Genomic DNA, 19625 nt, shown 5'->3' with positions numbered 1-19625 from the left:
GGAAGTAGAAGGCATGGGTGGGTAAGGAATAGGGGTGAATTTGGAGGTAGAAGCGGTGGTCTTGGTTGTGGTAGGAGGAGGAAGCTTCTTTGAAGGGCTGTAGGAGGTTTGGTAGTAGTGAGGGTAACTTGGGAGGCGGTGTGGGAAGGAGTAGGGACTTGGAGAGAGAGGAAGTGACTTTGAGTGCTGTGCTTTGGTCTATTGCAGGTGCAGGTGCATATGTGTCAGGTGTATGTTCTACTAGTATGGGTGTGTCTAGTTTATCTGGTGTATGTTATGTGGTTGAGTTTTTGCGTCTGAGTTTTTGGGAGTGTAGAATGTGGGTGGTGTGTCTATGGATGTTGCTGCTGGGTATGGGTGTCATGAATGGTGATATTGTGCTAACTGTGGGTGTGTTTATGGATGTGCTTGGAGCAAAGGAGACGGTTCCCCTCTTAGGGGACTTGGCACGGCCAACTGGGTGGGTGGCAACTGAGAGGGTGGAGCTGGAACATGGGGTGGTGAACTAGGATGGTAGATCTCCTGTGTGGTCCGCCGCCACCGGAGGGGGGGGGGGGTCCACTGGAGTATGACTTTGATGACTCGGAGGAACTTGAGCTTGCCTTTTTCGTGGCAGGCCATGCACCCTCTGGGCCACTGGGTCCCTGTGTGTCGGATGTACCAGAATCACTCTGGCCAGCTGCTTCCCCGCTGATGTTGTCCCTCTCTCCTAAACTTGTCTGAGATGATGCTGCAATGTCAATAGAAATCAGTTTATTGCATCTGGGGTAACACACCTGACCATGAGATGTTAACACTAAGCATTTCAAAGATGCACAGATTACACCAGTTCCAAATTCAAAACATTGGCTCCAACATGAACCTGAACACATGAATGCACGGTACATAACCGGTAAACAGTTGCACACACTGATGTTATGACCCCACACAGCTACAAGACCATGAATGTAGTTTACTTCACATCATCCAGATGTATCTACTGGTATTGTTCCCCACACTTTGGCCCATTTGGGTTATCAGTGAACAAATGCCCACGGTATAAGTTTTCACATTGCCCTAAGAATATCCCCCTACAATATTTGGACTGTCTGCCCTCTCCAGTCATACTTACCATTTGCCAAAGACATTTTGCCATTCAAGGCTCGTGTCACAGTGACTATCTGTGACATCGATATGCAGTGTATGTTTTTTCCAAGAGTGTTAGCATATTACAGTACCTATCATGTCGTTCATAGCTTCACCATTTGGACATTCCCACAGAGGTATGAGTAATGGATCAGGCTATGTGTCGCACACTCACCCATGTGTACAGAGTCCTAGCTGTGGTAAAACATTGACTGTTTAATTAACACAATTGACCCACAAAATAAACTCAGTGGCCTACACACACATATGTCTGATGGATTAGACATCAACTTAAGAATGCAGTTACATCATGTAGAACACATGATTGCTGATGATACAACTACAGGTGCAGGTTCACAGGCCATCATGTAGGCCCTATTACTGATTGCACCAGTGATGTAGGAACATTTATGTTATCGTACATACCCAACTTGCCAATGGGACATATTGTCCAGTCACTGCATCAAAGGTGCACATCATTCTATGTCACATGTGATATGCCTACCTTCACATGACACACATTAGTGAACGAGCATCACTCATTCCACAATGTAAACAATTGGTCTGTTGGGGGCAACTGGATTATTTAACAACATGAGATGAATCATCACTTGAGTCAGCCATGTGACAGCCCATGTCACGTTCATGGATAGGTGACTGGTCACTTCTGTGTGGCAGGATGATACAGACAATAGGCAAAATACATCATTATTCACTTACCACCAGACCTACACATTTGTGTACTCCTCTTGTGCATTTGAATTTCGGTCTGCCTCCGTTAAGATGGTGAAATTCATGCCTGTGAGCTGAAAAAAATGTTAAGACCACTTGTAGAACTCTGGTCATGGCTTACTACCTTGTCGCTGCTGTTGGATCCTCACCTGCCCATCAAGCTCCGGATAGGCCAGCGCAAGCATGCAGGGAATTAGGGGGGGTCAGGGTGTGGCCTTCGCCTCACACACGTTTGGACGACAGCCCCAGCTTGACCTCCATGATCTTCTGGGTCCAGTGTCTCAGGTCCTCCCACCTCTTGCAGCAATGGATGCTATCTCACCCGTAGACCCCTAGGGTCCGCACCTTCTTCACAATAGCCTTTTAGATCTTATGCTTCTGATGGGCATTGACCTGCATAGATACAAGAGAGGAAGCAAACATTTTTTAAGTGAAAGTTAATGTACATCCGTTTTGATGTTGCACTAGTATATTACATCTGCCACAAGCTGAGACCGATAGTGAGCACCCATGTGTATATTACACATGCTGAGATATATAAACAGCCCAATACATACTTCAGTAATACCATTATCTCTGTTAATGTCCAAAAATCACAAATGTACCCCACTCACATGACGTACCCCAGGGGCACGCTGCATGTACTGTGATGTCAAGTACAATAAAACCTTGTTGGCTTTAGAAGGCTGCACAACTTTAGGCAACATTTAGTATCCATCTGTTACTTTAGGCAACATTTAGTATCCATCTGTTACTTTAGGCCTACAGTCCACAGAGACTGGTATCAGGGTATGGCCCACAGACTTTCACTCATCCCACTATGACTGACCTGCCATGTGTGTCAGTGATAGGATGCTCACAGGGGTGGTGTGGACATATATACTCCTTGATGCTACACAATTCTACAGCTTATTGAGTATGTGTGCCATGTACAAGCCTCACAGGACACCTTTTGTAATATGTGAGACTGTCACCGTGATGCCATCAACATACCATAGTAAGTCTACCCTGGCTTGGTTGAACACATGGCAACTGCTGATTCACCTAACCAACATCCCATCTTAACTAAGCAATGATCTGGACTGTGAGTGCATGCAATTTTCAATTGGGTCTGTACTGCACAAGCATCAATTGTTGCATATTGTTAACAGATCACTGGGAGTAATGAGCCTGTGTTTGTGAAATTGCACACTTTGAACACCATCTGCACTGGACAGGAGTATCAGGTCAAGCGGTTACCTTACTTACCATGCAAATGTTTGTCCATGTGAGGCCAAGCAGGGGTAGTGTTGGGGTGGGCACAACTCAATTTTCCATCACACATTGAAAAAGAGGATTACAGGGACATAGCTCTTGGCATCAGTTGTAGTGCCACAGACACCTTGTTCCAGCCTGGGATATGCTTCTGACTGGTCACAGCTCATTGTCAGGCCTTGGTCTCTGCCGGCTGAGCATACAGACATCCATGTCCAGCACATTACCAACAGATCCTAATCACAAAGGTCAGCTTGTGGACATCCAATAAACAAACTCAAGGCAGGGTGGCACCCTGAAGGGGTCTGTGATATATTGCTACCACCCAAACAACTTTTTTGAAAGCCCAAATTTAGGCTGAGTGGAATGTGTGGCTAGACACATTCCTGACATCATCCTCATCTGCTCTTGCCAGAGAACAAACAGTCCTCGTGCTGCTAAGGTTATGCACATGTTTTCACATGTGGCATCATAAAAGTTGTAACAATATCACAGGTACTATTAAATGTATGAATGCATAGATGGCTACATACACCCAACATGGACTCCAGGACTTTTCATATTTTCCCCAAACAATGGTGATGTCACATCCACAATGTATAGTGGTCAACAATCAGTAACATGATTGTCCTATGTAGTGAGTTACAAATGATACAACACCATATAGATGTATAATTTTAATCAAGGTCACAATGTAGCCTGTGGACATGGCAACGTTTGAGTTACACAGAGGTATATATGTTGTCAGTAACTCACCTGGTCCTCTGGCGATCCATAGAGCTGGTCATACCAGTAGAGGTCCTCATCTGACAGCATTTCCAGTTCTTCTGTAGATTAAGCAGTGACCCTCTTCACTTTTTGACCTGCAATGAGTGCTCCCAGAGACGGCAAAAAGCAGCTGAAGTGGAGGAGGTGTTGGTTGCAGCAGTGTCTGTAGGCAAGCAAGCTTTTTCGGAAACTGTGGCGTACATGTTCACGATGGTAATCATAGAGACTGACACAGCCATTGGCCCATTACCATCACAATCAACAACCCTAGCCTATGGCTGTATCCGTCATGGGGTGAACCGCCCATTGCGAGTAAGACTTCCGCCGCAGGCGTCACAGTCAGATTGTCGCAAGAGCGAGGCCAGGCAGCCGCCATGTCAATGGTTGAAAGTAGTGGATATTTGAATTTAATTACATCACCACCACTCATATGAACGAATTACATGTTGACATGTGAAGTAATCCATAGCTATGTAATTTCCTCGACACTCAGCCTCAGTGTTGTGCATTACTGGATATTATTGCTATATTAGCGCAGTGCAGTGTATACCGCCGTTGACTGTATTTTGCCCCAAAAATATCAACAAAATACAAATAAAAAGGTGCAAATATCACCTTTGTGAGGCACTATTTGCACATCAACACTACAAACACATGTAAAGTGCACAATGGGGATTATTGGGGGATGTTGGACAGGAGACTACTAGCATTACATATGTTAATTTTTGTTTGTAAAAATTAAAATTAATATATTTTAGAAAACATATTCCCATCAATCGAAGTTATTCTAATTTTAAACATATGAACATTTTAGTGAAATTTTGTTTAACATTTTTTCATAAATAACATATAACATATAAATAAAATAAATATACAAGAAAATATCAATTAATACTTCACTATTAATACAGATTTATTCTATTTTCATAATTTAATTAGACAACATTTCTTAATTGTTTACATTAATGTAAATATAAAAATGAAAAAAAATTCTAATACTTTCTTTTCAACATTTATACGGTTCTAAAGATAGTTTTAATTAAAAAAAATGCTTTAAAAAAGAAATCTAATATATTTTTTAATCAGAAAGCTTAAAAAAATATTTTCCAGTATTAAATGCATTTTTTATATAGTTTAAAGGGGAAACAACAGTTACAAGTGGTCTGAACCACGTATGCAATTACAATGGAAGCTTAATAACACATGCGTCTTTACTACGCATGCCTTTACTACAGAGTTTTTTTTTACCATGACCTGCCTTTACAACGTATGCCATTACCAACGCAAACTGTAAGTGTAAAGGTAAGTGTATTATATGTATATTTCTATACACACACAGATATATACATGTTAGGGGAAGGGCGTTGTTAGGGTGGTTTTGTTTTAGATGGTAATTTTTAGGGTTTAAGAGGGGTATGGGTTTTTGGGTGGTAAGGGATTTTTTAGGGTTTAGGGTGGGTGTGGGTTTTTGGGTTTCAAGGGATTTTTAGAGTCTAGGGTGGGTATACATTTTTGAGTGGCAAGGGGATTTTTTTTAATTTAGGGTGGGTATGGATTTTTGGGTGGCACAGTATTTTTAGGGTATAGGTTGGGTAAGTGTTTTAGGATGGCACAGTATTTTTTATGGTGTAGGTTGGGTATGGATGTTTGAGTGCTTAGGGATTTTGGGGGGCTTAGGGTGTTATGTTATGTTATGTTAACCAGATTTGTAGAGCACGCAGCTGCCCCAGCAAAGGGGCGTCCCGGCGCTATAATGGACAAAAAGCCGGACACAAGCAGTACCAAAGACACAACCATACCAACTCTAGGAATCCGGAGGAAAAAGGAAGGTTTTAACGGCCTTCCTAAAGACCAGAAGTTCGTCAATAGCGCGGATATGGACAGGAAGAGAGTTCCATAGCCTAGCAGCAAGCACTCTGAAAGAGCGGCCACCGGCCCTAGCCCTCTTGAAGCGCGGGACTGTGACCAGATGGAGCCCTGAAGATCTTAGAGACCGCGGGGGTACATACGGCGAGATAAAATGCTCCAAGATCTGAGGAGAGGAGTGCTTCAGAATTTTAAACGAAAGGCAAAGAGACTTAAACTTAATCCTCTGAGCAACAGGGAGCCAATGGAGTTTATAGATGATTTTTTTGGCCGAACAGAATCTCGGCAAGCCTACCAGAGCTCTGGCGGCAGCGTTTTGAACGCGTTGAAGTCTGGAAAGCTCAGCCAGATTAGCTCCCAGCAGAAGGGAACTCGCGTAGTCCAACCTGGACAAAATCGTAGCTTGTACAATAAGCTGTCTGGTTGGGGCATCAAAGAATTTAAAAATGGGTCTGAGCCTACGAAGAGTCCCGAAGCACATGGCAGCGGTTTTCTTAGTGTGAGAGACAAAACTAAGTTTAGAATCCAACCAGATCCCTAGGTTTTTAACCTCGGTGGCAGGGAAAGGGGTTGGGCTGAGCTCAGATGGCCACCAATGATCACCCCAGAGATGACTCTGCCTGCCAACAATGAGCACCACGGTTTTTTTGGCGTTCAATTGCAGGCAATTGTCTGTCATCCAACGGGCCACTGAGCTAATTCCCTCACGGAACTTAGCCGCCTCAAGGTCGGAGGCCCCACTTATTGCAACCGCCAGGGGCTGCACATAGAGATTGAAAAGTGTGGGGCTAAGAGCCGACCCCTGCGGAACACCCTGTGCAATAGGATAGGGTTTAGATTGGAAGGGAGGAGTAACAACCCTGAATGTGCGACCGGATAAAAACGATCGGAACCATTCAAGTGCCACGTTGTCGACGCCTGCCTCACCCAAACGCTGTAATAAAACAGCGTGGGAGACGGTGTCGAACGCGGCACTAAGGTCAAGAAGCACCAGTGCCGCCGTTTGACCAGAATCAACCAAAGTTCGCAGGTGATCGACCATTGAGAGCAGTGCAGGAGCAGTGCAGTCTCAGTGCTGAGGCCAGGTCGAAAGCCATTCTGCGAGGGGTCTAAGATATTGGCAGAATGGAGATGGTTGGATAGGATGGCATTGACGTGGGCCTCGGTCAGTTTTGCCACCCACGGAAGAAGGGATATGGGACGATAGTTCTCCAATTTTGATGGGTCCAGGGCAGGTTTTTTTTAAATGGGCATCACCTGGGCTTGTTTCCAGCTACCAGGGACAAAGCCTGACGTCAGGGATAAATTGACAAGGTCGCATAAAGGAGGGAAACAGAGTGAAGCAGATTCTCTGAATTGGGCAGGTCGTAGAGGATCCATTGGTGAACCTGATTTGACTTTCACCGCAATTTTATTAAATTCCTCCATCGAGAGCTCTGGGAGAGAGCGCAAAGACATGGTTGTCTTCGGGCCAGATTCCAGCTTCTCCGAAGATGTGGATGAGCCAGGAAAAGAACGGTAAATGGCCTCCACCTTTTCCAAAAAAAAGGCGGCCAGGCCCTCACAATGCGAGGCAGAGCAGATCTCAGCGACTGGGGCTCTACTGGCTGTAAGATCCTTAAGCACCTTAAATATTAATTTAGTAGGATTGGTGCTGATGTTAAATTCACGCGAAAAGTAAGCGGCCCGAGCTTTACAGACCGCTCTATGATATTTCTTAATCCTGACAAGGTACAGCGTTTTCCTATCAGGCAGATATGACTTACGCCAGGCTCTTTCAGCTTGTTTGCAAGATTTTCTTAGGAGCCGAAGTGAGTCATCATACCAGGGACTGGATTCGGCGCGTCGGCGTTTACTCTCAGCAATTGGGATCAGGCAGTCTAAGGCTCCAGTCAGCCAGCTACAGAAAAAATCATAGCCCGACTCAGCGTCAGCAAAGGGGCCCGGAGGATATAGACCAAGAAGCCGATGAAAATCGGCTAGCTTCAGTTTTTTCCAAGGGCGTCTAAGAAACACAGGCGCAATTGCTCTGTGAGGAGAATCCTCAATCGTGAGGTGCAGCTCTATAAGATGGTGATCAGTCCAGGCCATAGGCCTGGGAGGCAGCACTTTAGCCGAAGTTAGATTGGTGAAAATAGGGTCCAAAATGTGCCCACCAACATGAGTGTGATGATTAAGCAGCTGAGATAGCTGGAGAGCCTCCAGGTCGGCAAGAGTGCTACTGGCCGCAGGAGAAAGGGGAGTATCAAAATGAAGATTTAAATCGCCCACAATACTAAAGTTGGCAGCCGTTAAGGCTAGTGAGCTGACAGCTTCAGGGAGAGCTGACCTAAAGGCAGCGTCCGGGCCCGGAGGCCGATAAATAAGTAGCCCAGAAAAAGTAAAATGATGACTAACAGAAATACAAAAATGGGCACTTTCGCAGCCTGCTATGTCCATAGCCTTCCATACACATGAGTAGCAAGATTTAACAGCAGCCGCAATGCCACAGCCTCTCGGGTTACGATTGTGAGTAAAAATCGCATACTCAGAAGGAAGAGCCAAATTAACCGCTGCCAGAGCTTCCTCATGCAGCCATGTCTCTGACATAAAAAGAATGTCAGGAGCTTCCTCCGTAAGTAGATTATGGACGTCCAAATGGTGTTTAACCAACGACCTCACATTGAGATGGCAAACCTTAAAATCATAAGGGACCTGAGATTTTACCAGCGGTGGAACAATACTGTCTAGGCATCCTAGGGGGGCTATCCTATAAGCAGAGGTGGAAGCGGGAGATGAGAGTCTAAAAACGCACTCGGGGCACTGAAAGGGGCCGGAAAGAGGGTGTAACGGTGTATGAGTGCAGGGCGAAAAATCGCGAAGACTAAGCAACTCGGTTCTAGAATACACTCGTACAAAAGGGTTCAGAGACAACACGGAGGGAAAAGAGCTATAGAGCCCTGCCTTAGCCCTGACTCAGCGCTGACGAGCGCAGACGGGCAGGACTCTGGCACGACTAAGGCGTAGTGAAGGCGCAGCCGCTGCGCGTCACCGCTGCGCGTTAGAGGGTAGATTTAAATAGGGCGGGCGGGAGACAGCCGCACCACTAGACCGCTCGGTATGGCGCCTCCAAAGCGGCAAAACCACACCTAAGATGGCGGCGAAAACAAACAAACTAGGAACCCACAGAACCCGGACCCGCTAAGCAGCGGTGCTTCAGCTATTATAGTGCAGGTAAGGGGCAGGAAAGACCCACGATAAAAACAGGGGATAAAAAAATAATAATAACAAAGATACAAAACGGGTTTTTAAAAGCAATAGACACAGCCTGCAGAGTAGCGTTGCAGCATGTGAGTCCTCAGCACACTGGTTTTTGTGTGGCAACTGAGTTTTTAGGGTTTAAGGAGGGTATGGATTATTGGGTGGCAAAGTATTTTATAGGGTTTAGGGTGGGTATGGGTTTTTGGGTGGTAAGGGATTTTTTGGGGTTAAGGGTGGGTATAGGTTTTTCGGTGCAAGCGATTTTGTAGGGTTTGGTGTGGATGTGGGTTTTTGGGTGGTAAGGGAATGTTTAGGGTAGGTATGGGTTTTTGTTTGGCAATGGAATTTTTAGGGTTTAGGGTGGGTATGGGTTTTTGGGTGGAATGGCATTTTTAGAGCATCTTTGGGGGCCAAGTACCCCTCCTGTTACCTCTAGTAAGGCCCACACAGTGGGATTGCTGAGAGCTTGTGGGAGACCTCACCCCCTTTCTGCACTAGGTAGGAAACAGAGACATTTTAATTAGGACATAGAATTAAAATAAAACTTAGAAATTTACTGAAAAAAACAAATGTTACAGGGCTGTTATAGTTAGGCTTAGATTTCACTCATACAACACCAGTGAAATTCAGCAGTTATAGTTACCTGAGCTAACTATAACTTATGCCCCGGCAATGCATTACTAATGACCTCACACATTACACCACTCATGACATGGTCAGTGACATCTCAAATGACATCATCCACAGAAGAACTGACACACCCACTCACACCCCTATACAACATCTTGTATGCCCACTCACACCCACACAACCACTCACATACCCATTCACAGATCTATACAAGTACAAACCCACTCACTCATCTATGGAGCCACTCAGACACCCACTCGCTCACTCATATTTATTACATTATTTAAGAAGCTTATAGAGCGCGCAACTACCCAAAAGGGTCTCCCGGCGCTATCGGCGGACAATAGCAGTGGCAGAGCAAGAAGAATACTTAAGGTGGCGAGAATTAGTCAGGGAAGCTGAAGAGCATAGTTTTTTGGTTCTTAAGGAACTGAAGCAAGGAGTTACAGGATCTGAGAGCAATCAGACGAGAATTCCAGAGTTATGGGCCTAAAACGGAGAAACTGCGCCCTGTAAAACGAGCTCTGTGAAACCTGAGCACAGTAACCAGTGCGAGATTAGCTGATCTCAGCGCTCGGGTTGGGGTATACAGAGACACCAGATCTTGAATATAAGAAGGAGCAAGACCGTGTCTAATACGAAACATGTAAAAAAAGGCCATGAATTTAATCGGTTTGTCAACCCTCAGCCATTGCAGTTTATGAAGCAAGGAAGAGGCAGAAGAATATCTCGGCAGATAGAAAAGAAGTCGGGCTGCCACGTTCTGGATGATCTGCAATCACCGAATCAAGGCTTTATCAGCACCCAGATACAGAACATTCCCATAGTCCAATCTGAATGTAGCCAGTGCCCACAGCACAGTTCTCTGTGAATATACAGGAATCGGCGAGAGTATTTTTTTAAGCCATTTCAAAATGGAAAAACAGGAGGCTGTAAGCTTGGAGACCTGAGGTGTCAGGTAGAGATTTTTATCGATAATAAAACCAAGATTCTTAACCTTATCGAAGGGTGCGGGTAAAGACCCCAGTATGACGGGCCAGTGGCTATCTCCCAAAGTTCAGGGTTGTTTCCCAGGATCATGACTTCAGTTTTAACTGTATACTGACCGTCCCCTGGATGTGGAACTAAAGGCCTGGGTGTTTGAGACACATCATCATCATCAAGAATATCTTTATTTCGGCGGTTTGCCTTTAAAAGTACAAAAATACATATATACACAGACAGAGCATACACTGGATAAATATATTAAAACATTACATTAAATTGTAATAAAACCCTTTCTTTTGTTCCACATTGCAAATAGGAATTGGGAAACTGCAAAAACTATACATTCAGATGTGTCTGTCTTAAGTATTCTAAAAGCCTGGCTACATTGCCGAAAACCCATATTTTTGCAGATAGGCACTATCCAGTATTTCCTTGCTTTGATATATGCAGGACAAAAAAACAATACATGGAGCTCATCCTCTTTGTCACTGCTGCAACCAGGGCAGGCCTCAGTGGACTTATATGCCCAGTTACTAGTGAAGGCTCTCAAAGGTAAAGTGCCATATCTCCATTGAAGGTATAATTTTCTTGATGGAATAGGATAAATAATGTCCTAAAAATTCTCAAATTGATAAAAATCCTTGAGATTTAAAAACGATTTGGTTAAAACTCCAATCTTAGTAGCAGACTGAGCTCTGTTAATTTGCTCAGCCGCGTAAATCTTAGTAAGGTGCTTCCGCGAAATCGCCTTGCAGGTTTTTTCCGGGTCATGCCACATATCGTATAACCCAAGTTTAATAAACTGGGATTTTAGAAACATAAACCAGGGGATTTTCTGTGAACCATTACTAGCCAAAATTTCCTTCAATTCAACTCTATAGTGCATTAATTCCGGCGTAGTCCACAACCTATGCCAGTACCTAAGGGGTTTCAGGGCTAATTCATCATCGATGGGCCGCAGGCCCAGATCCATCCTTACAGGTTGCAACGGGGTGCTTTGTGGAAGTGACAGTAGCTGTCTGATGAACTTATTTTCTATTTTAAGGAATTCCAACCCTGTTGAATACCCCTAAAGCTCCGCTCCGTATAAAATTGCAGCCCTAGCCTGGCTCTTATAGATCTCAAGCGGAGGTTTAATCGGTTTATATGTAGACGTATTATAGAGCCTAAGGATACCACCTGCGTACTGGGTTAATTTCAGCTGCGCTTTTGCTGATTGTGGGGCCCATGAGAGATTTTCGCAAAGCGTTACTCCCAGGTACTCGAAAGTTTTTACCCTTTCCAAATTTGATGAGTCTAGTTTGGGATTCGGTCGTGTGGAAGGCAAGGGATTAAAAACCATATTCTTCGTTTTATTAATATTAATTTCCAAACCACGACCTCTACAAAAGTCCTCAAAGCTATCGAGCACACGCTGAATTCCCATTGGTGACTTGGAAAGTAGCAGAGTGTCATCCGCGAACATAATCGCTGGCACCCTGCTACCTCCCAGAGTTGGGGCATCATTATTGGGGGCACTGTTAAGATGGGAAATCACACCATTGACATAAAGGCAAAACAGGGTAGGTGCTAAGACGCACCCCTGTCTAACCCCTCTGTCAATGGGGAACTTAGATGACAGGGCCCCATTCTTCCCATATCGAACCCGGGCAAAATTCCCCTCATGCAGCCTCATCAATATTACCAGGATTGGTGTTGGTACGCCCAGACTGAGCAACACAGACCAAAGTTTTCCTCGGGGTACTAAATCAAAAGCGGAGCGGAGGTCCACGAATACCATGTAGAGGCTGCCACCCTCAATCTTAGCTGTTTTCCAGAATAGTAATAACAGTCGAAAGATTTGGTCCATGGTAGAGGTGTTCCTCCTGAACCCCGCTTGATATTGACTCAGTATGGCGTGCTCCTCCATCCAGTCCTGCAGTCGATCAAGGATGAGCCGCGCAAAATTTTTTTGCGGGACATCTATGAGGCTGATGGGCCTATAGTTTACCGGTAACAAAGGAGAACCCTTCTTAAAGATGGGAACAATTTCTGCACCCAACCAGGTGGAGGGTACATTCATTCCTCTCAAGATTGCATTGAATAGAATACATAGATAAGGTCCCCAGATTCCCGTTTGATGTTTAAAAAGATCTCCCGGCAGTTTATCTAGCCCTGGAGCCTTTCTAGATGCAATTTTGGAGATGGCATTAACAACTTCCTCAACCGAAAACTCTATGGTATCGTAGGGATCATTCGGAGTTACTAGTACCGGATATATATCCATATTTGCTTCAGCGGCATACAAGGCTCTGAAATGATCTTCCCAAACATTTGCCCCTATATTGGGTTCGGTTGCGGGTTTAGAATCACCGCTTCCTGTGTTAATTATAGCCCAAAAAAATTTATGGGCATCATTCTGTTCTAAGGCACAGGATAGGTCGGTCCATTTTGTATAATCCCATTCTTGTTTGGCCTGTTTCAACGTAGCTTTATAGTGTGTTCTCTTGGCACAGATAAGGGGCTTGTCATTGCAAAGTTTTAGTGCCCGAATCAGCTCTTTTTTTGCCAAGCGACACGCATCGTTAAACCAGGAGGAGAGAGGAATCCTTTTCTTTCTCTTGGTTGCCAATGGGTTGAACACATCAAATAGAGTACTAACTAGATTCATGTGCAGAGCCTGCAATTTGTTATTAAAGTCAGGAGGGAGTTGTTGAGAGGTTAGGGCATCTAGTTCAATAAACCAAGGCAAAATTGAATTATATAACTTTGGAAGGTCCTCGCAAGACGCCTCCAACCTCTCCCACTTAACCCTACGCCGACCATTCGCTAGGGCGACCCTATCTCCTAGAGCATCCCAGTGTCCTGGTTCCTTCGCTTGTGGGGCCGGAAAAACCAACTCCAACCTCAGGAGATTGTGATCGCTATCGTCCCTTGCAATGACCTCAAGGTCGATAACCTTCGCCCACAACTTTGTCCCAACCATAATATAGTCTAAACGTGATTCGTGGCCCTTTTTATTATACGTACACCTGGAAGGTGTATCTGAGCGGGTACGTCCATTACAGGCCCTAATTGAATGGCTTAATGTAAGGGCCGTTATTTGGATCGCTAAAGGAGACCATGACCTAGCATGTGGAGATTGTATTTGCGGAATAGACCAGTAATCATCCTCGGTCGTAAGAGGGCCATAGTCCATCCCCGAAAGAGGTTCAAAATGACAATTCAAATCTCCTGCTACTAGTAGAAACATGTCCGTTGGAATAGAGTACAGAAAATTTGATAGCTCCTCCACAGTAGTGGACTCACTGGCTATACCGACAGGTCTCGAGTAAACATTCACAGCAGCAAGTCTGAAGCTGTTAGGCCATTTCAGGATCACACACTGGATGTCATCCGAGTGGGTGCAAACAGACTCAGCTGTGCAACCCAAATGAGTTGCCACCCATGTAGTGAGACCCCCAGACGGTCGTCCCTTCCCCCCCCATCGTGCAGGTATATGAAATCCTGCAAATCCCACTCTCCTTTCCTCTGCCCTAGCCCACGTCTCTTGGAATAGACATATGTCCATTCCATCAATAAAAGAGCCCCACTCATCACACGATATTTTACTGTGTAGACCCGCAACATTCCAGGACGCAATCACCAAGGGTTCTATATTCGTGGTTAGCCCGGAGTTGCTGTCACTCCTATTTATAGTACTGGTTTCACACGGATGCTGCTCTATGACCACTGGAACTTCAAGGCGGCTGCCGTCAACTATAACCTCGTGGGATTCAAAAGGGAGTTCAATAGTGGGGGTATGGTGCTCTGGAGCAGTATTTATTATGGCATCCATGCTTGACGAGCACTCCACCTCGCCACTGGCCTTGCCCCCACTGTTATTGTACATGTGAATATCACCCACTGCCTGACCAAGTCAATCCACTTGGTCCAAACAACTGAATCTGTTTTGAATTGGTATTTTGGCAGCTGCTAGCAGATGTTCATAAGGAACCCTTGGAGTCCTATCTCCTCCTCTATGTTGTACCACAGACCACCCATTCTCCAGACTATTCCAACGAGTCGGGGGATAGAAGTAGGACAGAAAGTGTGTTTGAATCGTCGCTCCCTGGTTAAAATGCCTCCAATTGCAAATGTATTCAACAGTTCGGGGGTCTTTTAAATGTACTATAATGCAGTCACCCCTAGTAGTTTTAGGACTGTGGCCCACCCACGATACTCTACGTGCCATCAGGATTTCGCTAGTGATATGGGGGGGAAGTGGTCGATTTTTATTAAGCCAATCTATGGCTTTATTTTTAAGAGACGGGAATGATTCTACAGTTGAATTTGAAAGCTCAGGAACTCCGACTAAAATTGCCACATAAGGGCTACATTCAGGTGGCAAATCTATAGTACGTTCCTTAAAGGAATGGCCCTTAATCTCCGTCTGCCCCCCCTTCCTGTCATATGGGTTATCATCCCCCCTGGGCTGTATGGTGATTGGCGCTCCAATTGGAAGATGGCTTATAGTTGGTACTATTGATGGGACAGGCGTGGTATCGTTAATTATAGCTACATCGGACTGAGAAAGTCTAGTTTCGGATGGAACAGGACATGGATTTAAAGTGTCTGCCTTTAAATTGCTCTGTATGTCCAACGCCACATGTTCCATCCGCAGAAGCTGTTGCTCGATGCGAGACAATCTCAGTTCTAAGGGCTTGATAATAGCACTCAATATGGCACTTAAGTGGCATGTGTCTCCACTAGGGTATCACTACTACTAGATGTTCCTATCTGGGTTTCTATAAGTGTAGGTGGGGCATGTGCTAAGGCAACAGTAGGTGGAGCTATTGTAGTTGGATTGATTATATTCTCACTACCAATATGACCTTTATCAAGTTTCGCTTTTTTACCCCCAGTCCTGGGGGCAATATTCCTCTTCCTTTTTGGCATAGCCCCCTCCCGTTTTCCTCGCAGCTGGGGGAGACTTAATCTCTCGGGTGAACTTAGCGTTGTTAATGCTATTGTAGAGTCTAAAACTTGTTCAGTTGGAAGGGACTGAGGTAGATCTATACTACAGTATGCATTATCACCACTTGGGGGAACATTAACTAAAGTTTCCCTCCTAATAGCGTCAGGAGTCCGTGCATTTGCGATATGTCCCATAGAGGATCTTTTAGCAAGGGCTAAGTCCTGTTATGCTCTTCTTTCCATTAATATTATCCCCTGGTCAATAACAGAGTTTGCTCTTGTGATAAAATTATCAAGAGTTCCTGTTAGTGCAGTCCTGCTTCTAGTTTGTGACGCAGCCATGGTACGAAAGGCAGTCTACACCAATAACAATACTTGCTGGCCTCCTACAGTCCTCACCACAGTAATGTGAATATGAAATGTCAGAGGGATGGCCCGGTCCGGTCTTGTCCGTGCTTGAACGGGCTTAAACGGGCCCGCCCTTGGCCCGGGCTTCGCCCGGGACACGCCCCGGACGCGTCCTGCGTACGCGTGTAGGTGAGAACTGTTATAGTGGGAAAAGGGGGAGGAGCCGGGAAGAGTCAGCAGCTGCGGCCAATGTCCATCCGCAAAGGGGCCGCTGGTACTCGCAGTCCCGGGTAGGTCTCAAACTCGTCCTCAATGCTCCCACAGCCTTTAACAACCAGCAATCACCTCCAGTATAGCCTCACAGAGCCCACAAACAAGGACTTGGTTCCGAGCGGCGCCCGCGAAGCGGGGGCCGCGAGGCGTTAAGTAGTGATGGGGGAAGGAGCCAGGAAGAGTCAGCAGCTGCGGCCAATGTCCATCCGCAAAGGGGCCGCTGGTACTCGCAGTCCCGGGTAGGTCTCAAACTCGTCCTCAATGCTCCCACAGCCTTTAACAACCAGCAATCACCTCCAGTATAGCCTCACAGAGCCCACAAACAAGGACTTGGTTCCGAGCGGCGCCCGCGAAGCGGGGGCCGCGAGGCGTTAAGTAGTGATGGGGGGAGGAGCCGGGAAGAGTCAGCAGCTGCGGCCAATGTCCATCCGCAAAGGGGCCGCTGGTACTCGCAGTCCCGGGTAAGTCTCAAACTCGTCCTCAATGCTCCCACAGCCTTTAACAACCAGCAATCACCTCCAGTATAGCCTCACAGAGCCCACAAACAAGGACTTGGTTCCGAGCGGCACACATCAATTGAGAGTGTCACAAACATAGAAGTATCTGCTTCTAGCTGCTGGTGAATAAGCTCGACTTTGTTTAGAAAAACAAGGCAAGTTCGTCACACTGTTGTTGGGAAAGGAAGGGGGCGGTGTAAATGTGCTGGCTGCAGACAGATCCTTTACTACTTTAAACAAAGTTTTTTGACAATTATGAGCGTTGGTAATCAGTTCTGTGTAATAGACTGCCCATGCAGATTTGCAGGAGGCATGATATTTTTTCAAGCCAGCTACATATTCAGCCTTGGCCGCAGGTGCATAGTGTTTCCTCCAGACCCTTTCAAGAGATTTACAGGCCTTCTTTTCAGAGTGAAGGCTGTCATTAAACCAGGGTGCTGGAGGACACATTCTGCTCAAGGCAAAATTGAATCCGTGGCCCTTTCAAGCCAGTGGTGTACAGTGATTTGACCAGTATCTGGTGTAGAAATCAGGGCAGGGATGGTATGTAAAAGTAGTTTATTTAATTCCATCATGTCCAGTTTAGCCCAGTGCCTGTTAGTAGTTTGTTGGGTCAACCAAGTAAAGGAAGAAAAAGGAACTGTAGTATTGCTAGGTACTGCATTATAGTCGGTCAAGCTAAGTTGGAGCGGAGGGTTGACAGGCACTCACACACCACTCCCTCACCCATTAAGCTTCTTATACAACCAGTCAGTTACCCATACAGCCACCTACAGAGCCACACACTCACCCATACAGCTACTTACACACGCACATATTCACCTATATAGCCACTCACACACCCACTCATTCACCCATGCAAGCACTCACACACACACACACAACCACTTACATACCCATTCACACATCCATATAAGCACTCACACATTCGCTCACTCACCCATAAATCATATAGTTAGCTCAGGTAGCTATAACTGCTGAATTTCACTGGCTTTGTATGAGTGAAATTTGAGCTTGACTATACTATCTCTGTAACTACATGCCAGCATATAAATCCTTGTGGCCCTGACTACACTCCTGCTAATGCCTGTTTATGTTTCTGGCTGTGGGTCCACTATCCTGGCCTGTGAGTATAAATTTCTGCTGTATTGATTCATTTTTTGAAATGGGTCTCTATTTGCCCTTGATTCGTGTCCTTTTCTGGCCTCACATTTTTAATCTGTGTGTGTGTGTGATCACAATCCTATCATAGTTTATCCTCCCATAATTATTCCAGATCCTTTCTTAAGTTCGAGAGTCCAGGTTTGCATAATTCTAGACCCTGATAAGGCAATGTAGCATTCATGTTGTTACCTGTTCTTTTCTGAATTATTATCAAGCCAAGCTCCCAATTTGTGATACATGCGCTGCTTTTGAATCAGGCACACATATTTTTACCAATTTCTTCCAAATTACTCAATCTGGTGTTGTGTCTGTTTCCCCATTTACAGCATTGTCATTTTTCTGAATAAACCACGATAGGCGACTCTGAAATGTCACTAGTTTTACTGGTGCACCAATTTTATTTCATCTTAATGCTATATCTGATTCTTGTGCAGGTATACCATTTGTTCTGGTCCCTGGCAGCAGGGGTTAAGTCTTTGTACTGTTCAGAAAGATGTTCCATCCTGTCCCCTTTTGACTTTTGTGAGTGATTCCATGTTTCTTCTCCAGTGCACTAGATGCCTAAGAGCCCTCTGTAGGTGCTCCACGGTTGTCCGATCCAGTTCAAATCCAAAGAATATCTGATTCAATTCACATAACATTCCTGCAAAATCATTTTAATTACTCCCTGTAACAATCAAAGCCCCATTAGTTGAGTAAGAAACCCATAGTTCTATGTCTTTCTGTTCACAAGGGGTTCTGTTCTATTTATGAGGCAACCTCCATCAAAGGACAGTCAAGTCAGCCTAGTGTTTCTATGGCCATTTGTTATCGGTTACTACACCACTGAAAGGAGAAGAAACCCTCAGGTGCCTCATTTATGAAAACTGTTGCATCGCTGAGACAAACAGCGATTCCACAGTTTTCACTGCGCTCTTTTTGCCATACGATGGATGTGCCATATTTAATGTACAGCGCTCTATGTTGCAAGGAATGACAGATACGGCAGGAATCCTGACGTATCTGCCAGTGCAAATGTCACTCATTGCTGTAGTTGTGTTGCAAGCATGACGCAACTCCAGCAATGCATGAGGCAGGCCTATACACATAGCAGTGTGTCAGCCTTACGCCTGCTATGAGGCAGGCATAAGGTTTTTACGCAGTGGCATCCTAGAAGTGACGCAGGAAAATCTGATAGATTTCACTGCACCACTCCTATGAGGCTTTGTTGCGTGGGAATGCCCACCCTGCATACATTATACCTGATGCAGGTATAGAGTGGCGCAGGGCTTTACGAGGTGATGCATCTGCCTAGATGCGTCACCTTGTAAATACAGCCCAACGTGGTGCATTATTTACACCGCCAGTACATCAAGAAAATGATGAACCAGCGGCGTAAAACTGTCACAAGGGGCTCATAAATAAACCCCTCAGCTTTTAGTCTGCATTTTATGGTCTAGAGATGTACACACATGAACCAAGACCACAGGACTGGGAAACTAGTTGCTTCGATTTATCACTCATACATGCCAAACTCTGACCATCTAGTAACACAGAATGCCTACCATTAGACTATTTTCGAACTCTGAATTCCACTAAGAGATCAGGTGACATCATGCACAAGATCACAAACAAATGCTTAACCAAATAAACACATGTATTGGACGACCCAGGATGATAAGGGCTTAACAACATGGCTGACTGAACAAACTACATGCAGCTGACATCTGTATACGACCTGAAAGTAAAAATATTGAGCCCAGAAGAATTACTCTGCCTTGTGTGCATCAGTACCATTAAATTGGGTAATCGTAACACAGGCTACTT

The sequence above is a fragment of the Triturus cristatus genome, chromosome 2_1 (assembly GCF_964204655.1).
Source record: "Triturus cristatus chromosome 2_1, aTriCri1.1, whole genome shotgun sequence".
Classification (NCBI taxonomy): Eukaryota; Metazoa; Chordata; class Amphibia; order Caudata; family Salamandridae; genus Triturus; species Triturus cristatus.
This window is presented reverse-complemented; position numbering follows the sequence as displayed.